Here is a 7,021-nt window from a genome sequence, read left to right on the forward strand (position 1 = left end):
TACCAGTAATGCAATGACGGTTATTTGATTTATTTCAAAAATATTTGATTTATACATCTACTATTCAAGATAGACGACTTATTTGTCTGACTAAGCATCATTACTCAATATTCTATCCGCCATTTGCTTTGCTGTTCTTATTTTCAGATTTAAGAGCTTCACTACTTATGAATGAATTGTCATCTTTGCCTTTTTATAGGATTGATATTAAAAAAAACTAGCGGAGCAAAGCCAGAATATTTAAAAATGCATATTAAATCAAAATCTTATAAATGAAGTTAATGAGTAGCTGCAATACGAAAACAAATATTAGGTGTTGTTCAAAAGAAGGCTTCTTAAGAAAAAAAATTTCATTGTCATTTTAAAATTTTTAATACATGCTGCGATTTTGACTCATTACTTAATAGCAAGGATGAAAACATTCATTTAAGCAAAATATAAAGAACTTATGCTATCATATATTAGCGGGACAAAATCAGCCATGTGACGTCATAAAAATTAGGGATTACCCATCTCTTTCCCACTTCTCCCATTTTTATAACGTCACATGGCTGATTTTTTTGACACTTTGTCCAGCTACATCATATACATGTTTTGTCCGTTAAAATCTCGCTAACTACTTAACCGATCAATTTTAGGGGAACTCAAGATAGGTTCTATGTTATTTCTTTTCTGAATATAGGACTTGAAATGTATTTAGGCCTTTTTACAGCTCTTCAATCTAGACTCTAATTGATTATTTTTTAAAGTACTAGGAGCTGCGCCTCTAGAATCTAGACCCCTAGAGGCTCTATATTCGAAGGGATAAAGAAAATAGCTTAAAACCATACCCTGACTTATTTATAAAAATATCCTAAAACCATCTCAGGGCCTATAAGAAGCTTTCCTCTAAAGGAGAACCATATCGGTTCAGTGGTTAGCGAGATCCTTCGCTACAAACAAAAGCGCTTAGTACTTTATATAATAGAATAAGAATAAAAATCTACCAGTTAAAAATTAGGTATCAAACCAAAGGCTCTACATTTTAGAAGGGTTAACTACAAATACAATTTGTTGCCTTTCTGAAAAGAGAAATTCAAGCAAACAGTCGACAAAAAAATCAAGGGGAAGCAAGGCAGCTGCAGTTAAAAATCAATTGTTGAACTACTATTCTAATGACAACATTACTAGAGTAGCTACACTCTTATTAATAAATCCTTTTGTTTTTTTACTTATATGCAGATCTATTGTCTAAGTCAAGTGTCAAGACTATAGATATTTAAGCCGTAATTTGCAGCTATTGAAAGAGCAAAAAGCCCATATAATTTATATACACACTAGCGGCTACGCCCCTAGAGGCCTCTAGGAGCACTTGAGGAGGGGGGAGTCGAATTTGATAACCCAATTTCTTATTTTAGATTTTAAAAGAAAAAGTAAAAAAAAATAATTTGGGGGGTGGAAATTTTAAGTTTTAGCGTCCCACCCCCCAAGAAAATAGTTATAAACATTCCCGGGACCTATGAGAAGCTACCCTGTTAAGGAGAACCCGATCGGTTCAGCGGTTAGCGAGATCCTTCGGTACAGACACACAGATACACAAACAGACAAACATCCTGTTACTTTAGTATAAGGAAGATATATTATATAATATGATGCAAATTATAAACATTGATACCACTATGGTAGAAATAAGTATGACATAGATATAATCCAGATACAGCTCTTTAAATCAGCAAACAAGAAAAACAGTTGAGGAACAATCTGGCCATATTATTAGTTAGAAAGTGTACTGATTTTTTTGGCACAGAATAAAAATTATTTTCTTCTTTCATTCGCATAATGAGTAAGCTATAAAGCTATTTCTTTTGATTAAATTTTTTTGGTGAAAGATAAGCCAACTAGAATTTAGAAAAAAAACTAAAACGCTATTCTAATAATTACATTAAAACAAATTAAGTTTTATGTTTATATAATAAAAGAACAAAAGTGCTACAGGGATTATTCCCCTAATAAATGTAGCATAGTAGTCCTATGTCTTTCCTTATCAATCCAACTATAACTACCAAGTTCTAAAATTAATTTTTCTATGCTTTATTTTCCTATCCCTCTATCTCTGTTCTAAAATTAATTTTTCTATGCCTTATTTCCCCATCCCTCTATCTCTGATTATTCCAAAGGAAGGAGGGGATATATCAGGGTTCGGAAGCCGCGCGTAAGCCGCGTGTAAGCCTCAGTGAAATCTTCATTCTATCACTATAAAATTCAGCTGGATGTATAAAACTGCTCTTTAGCAGACAATCCTTCTTTCTGAAATTTTTTTTTCTGCTCACAACCAGGTTTAAAACTGAGGCTTATGCGCGGCTGAGGCGCGGCTTCCGAACCCTGGGATATATGACTGTAAATTTTAACACAACTACGTTATCTTGACTTTTGGTTACTTTTATTAAATTTTTATTAATTGGTCCCAAACTAGAAGTATTCAATAATTTAATGTACAGACGGGGTAATTTTGTTTATTTTCTTTGGGAATGTATGTCAATTTTCATCCATGTCTATGTCTAATACCTGTAGATCCCTGAATTATCACATAAAGTTGTTTATAATTAATTATTCAGCAAAAAAATGGTGTGATTGAAATATTTTTGCTGCTGGACCCAAGATCATTGACACGGGTTGACTAAAAAATCGAAATTTGTACACTTTTTTCTTACAACATTTATTTTTATGGCAGCGGTTTTTAATTTATATTTCTCATTACTACTAAAATTTATGGCGGTATAATAGAATTCAATGATCGGGCTTTCCAGTTTCATGCATAGCATCGTATCACAGACAATTTTCCACGAATTATAAAATTAATACCAGTTTTATTAGGCTGGGCCTTAAATTCGTGATATTTGTATAGTCTATCTTGCTTAATATTATCAATTCTGTTGACTGGGGGAGGAATTTATAATGATCAAGCCCTTTGAGGCAGCCCTTGTTTGTTACCAGAAGGGGAGTGTATGGGGGACTATCCGTCCCCTTGACAATAACATAACGCCTCTTTTATGTCTGTATTACATCCCCGAAAGCTTACACCTCCATGAGTCCATATACCCCCTTGATTTTAATTTTGGGTGTGCTTCGCGCAAGATTCTAAAAGTTTATAATTGTCTATCTTTATTAATAACTTTGAAACTGTGGGTTGGGGGATGAATTGACAATGAGCTTTTAATTGCTGCTGACATGTTGCCATGTAGTTAGATAATTACAGGCAGAGAGAGGACATTGCATTTCAATACTAGTTGGATTAAATACTTTTAGTACTTCTATTAAGTTATGATTGGTTGGTACCAAAATAGAGTCCTAATGTTTCAACCCCTAAATTTAAAACTTTAAAAATGACAATTTTGTTTATCATCATTATGGATGTTTATATATTTATATCGGCACTTGAGGTGGTGAGGGATGGGTAAGGGGGGGGGGGAGTCGACCTGCGTCCATTTTTAATTTTAAAAATAGTAACAAAAAAAATATTTGGAGGGGGACATTTTTTTGGGGGGCAATTTTTCTTGGGAGGGTGGTGGTAACCTCCTACAAAATTGTTATAAACCCCCCGGACCTATAGGAAGCTACATTGTCAAGGAGAACCATATCGGTTCTGTGATTAGCAAGATCCTTCGGTTCAGAAAGACAGCCAAAATCCTATTATTTTTATATAAGGAATGTGTTATCCCTTAAGATCCCTGAATAATAAGAACGGAGAACCAAAGATATTCTATAGAAATTATAAATGTTAACAGAACTGGCATTTTGACGCTGAAATCATTTAACAATATAGTAGTATTAATATCCCCAGTTGCACATTTTTCCTTTTCTTAGCTTATCCTTATAATATTTTTGTCTCTATCTCTCAATGCGTGTCATATTTTTTTGCTTATAATTTCCAAAAGCTGCTCTGCAATTGCAAGCAGTCATCCTTGTAAATAATTAAAGAAATGCACCCCAAAAAAATCCTATACGCATTAAAATTACAAAAGGCTAAAAATATAATTGGAAATGCAATAGTAAATTATAAAGAAAATCTACCAAAAACAAGGATGTCAATTTCTTATCCCTGCAATTTCCGAAGCAGAAAAGTAATTTTTTGATCAATATTTATCCATGCTTTCTAACCAGCGCGGCGGTTTCACCCCGAACATCAAAGTCATGGCAAAAAGACCACATCTACCTAACCCTAACGGTAAAAAAATCATAAAACTAATCCGGAAAAAGTACAAATCCATTTGCCCATCCCAATACAAAATCGGGACACGGTCTCCAATCTGTGGGAAGAGTCACAAATAGCTCATGCCCCATCTATCCATTTACTTTAAATAATACACAAGCGGCTTTAATCCTTAGAGCTTAAATGTAAAGGAGAGCAATATCGGTATATCAGTTAGCGAGATCTTTTAATACAGCCACACAGGAAGACAGTCATCCTATTAATTTTAAAAAATGACGAAAAAGCAGAAATTGTTTCAATTTGACAAGTAAAAATGCATTCTATATAGCAACTGCGCTGATAATAAACACTTCCATTGAATTTTATTATTCACTAATTGACCAAAATACCATTCTTTATCATTGATACAAAGATGGGAGCACACTTTTACAAGGATGGGGAAGGGAATTTTAAAAAAATTAATCAATCAGAGAATAATTAAAATGAATGTTATTATACATTTGCGAAAGCAATGAAGTATATTACGTTAAGTCGTTGGCTTGTCAACGGGAAGGAAAGGGACTGAGGACTGTAAATTGTATAATTACCCAATGATTTATGAATATATTCTCTCATTTGCTGGCCAAAGAAAACTCTGTAGTTCTTTCATTTGTTGGCTAAAAAACCTCTGTAGACTTGATTTTTGTTGGATTATTCAATTTAGTAGTAATCATAATTTAAAATTTTCTTCAAATAATCTAATCTGTAAATTAATTATCTGTAAACATGTTCTTTCAATTGTTGGCTAAAAAATTGAGACTTGATTAAATTTTCATATGGGTTATTTAATTAAGTAGTGATCACAATTTTGAATTTCAATAATCTTCCAATAATCTAATCTACATAGGAGTATATATTGTTCTGGTACCCAAAGTCTTATAAACACGTTCTCTCATTCGTTGGATATCAATTGAAACTACTATTATTATTTTGTTTAAAGAATACATGTAAATATTCCTAGACAAACGAAAAGAAAATAATGATTAGAAGAAACAATTTATTCCTTTTAAAGAATTGTAGTAGCGAATCTACTTTAAAAGTTTGATGGTGGGGAGTAAGACATCCCCCTTCTTAGGTCTTTATATAGATAGGAGGAGTTTTTCTTTTCACAGAGAAAATAGCCTCAAACTTGCCAAGATTAATATTATATTACTTGAAAATTGCATTCCTCTTATATTGTAAAGCAGTTTTTGAGATTTTAAGTATCTAAGAAACCTATAATATATGTAGAGACATTAACGAATATAACATGATGATAAAAGCTGTGATATGCCACATTCATTTTCAGTTGTCCTTGTTAAAGCGAAGCTTTTCTATAATTAGGATAGGTCCGCTTGTCCGTCCGTACGTCCGTCCGTCACAAACGGATAGCTTTTTTCGTTAATTTAGGCATGTTAGAATTGTTCTATCGATTTCAAACTTTGCATGTTGATTCCTTTAGTAGTTAGGTACGAATTAGAAAGCGTAGTAATTCTATAATCATAACAAGAGTGTCCGTATGTCCATTTTAATGTTGATTTTTTACTTTTTTAACAACAAAATTTTATGTGATTTAATCATCCGATTGATCTGATTTTTGGTATGTTGATTTCTGGGACAACAAAGTATAGTGTTATAAGCAAAGCAACTCTATAATCAAGTCCTAAAAATGTAAGTATGTCCATAAACATTATCCTGTATCAAGCAGTTTTTCAACAAATTTACTTACAATTTTGCTCCGATTCGTATACATTTATATTCTGATTATGCAGTTCTGACACTATATAAGTGTTAATGTCCGTTTGTTCCACCGTTTCAGTGCTTCGTTTTTAAGGATGTTGTCATCCTTGTTTTTAAATGAGCTGGGTAGAAACTTTATAATAGCACAGAAGACAATACTTAATTTTTACTTTTAGTGATAATAATTATAATTATGATTCTGTATTAAATTAAAACGTAGTGAAAACTTATTTCTAAGAAGAAATTGTAAAATGATTATTTATTGCATCACATTAAACACAGCTTCCAGCGGATATTAAAATAAAATTTATAAGAATAAAACCAGTTGTGTCAGCCTAAAAAACTGGTATTAATATTACATAAGAAGGTATAAATGATTTTTTAGTATGACTCAGAACCGGTTCTAATCCAGCAGATATTAACCGGTTTCGATGCCATACTGAAAAGGTATTCTCCATTACTAAGTGTCTTTTTCTTGAATCTCAGCTTATAAGCCAGTTTGTTTCAGTTATTATCATTTGTACTATAAAGAGTTAAATGAAAATAAGTTTTTCTTCCAATGCAATATTCCTGCCTGGTTTTAATTGCATTAACTGCTTTAATGACAATAATAATTTGGTGACAAAACTAGGCAAAGTTTTCCAAACACAAATAAAAACAACTTGATCAAACAACAAAGATATTCAATCATTGGATATTTTATAACAAGGATATCATTGCACATAAGTGATGAAATTGTAGTTGTTGATGGCGGTGTTTGCATGGAGGGAGGGGACATTGGGATGTTTATTACACTAGTCCCCAAAGTCTTCTAATTACGTTTTTATAATAAACTTTGGGAATTTCATTGAATTTTGATTAGATAGTTCATTAGTTAATGTCCAAATGTTTCTTCCATTAATTGTAATCTACAGAAGGGGAAAGACTGTGTATTATCCTTGACGATCAATTTATCGGCCATTCTCTTATCACTTTAGATCCCTCCGATGTGTGTCTCATCTCTATATCTATGCTTATTAGGATGTCTATAAAAATATATTGAAAAAATTTAATGTTTTTGCGTCCGAATAGGTT

Source organism: Acartia tonsa, chromosome 3 (genome assembly GCF_053477335.1).
Source record: "Acartia tonsa isolate MP-2025a chromosome 3, ASM5347733v1, whole genome shotgun sequence".
In the NCBI taxonomy this organism is placed as follows: domain Eukaryota; kingdom Metazoa; phylum Arthropoda; class Copepoda; order Calanoida; family Acartiidae; genus Acartia; species Acartia tonsa.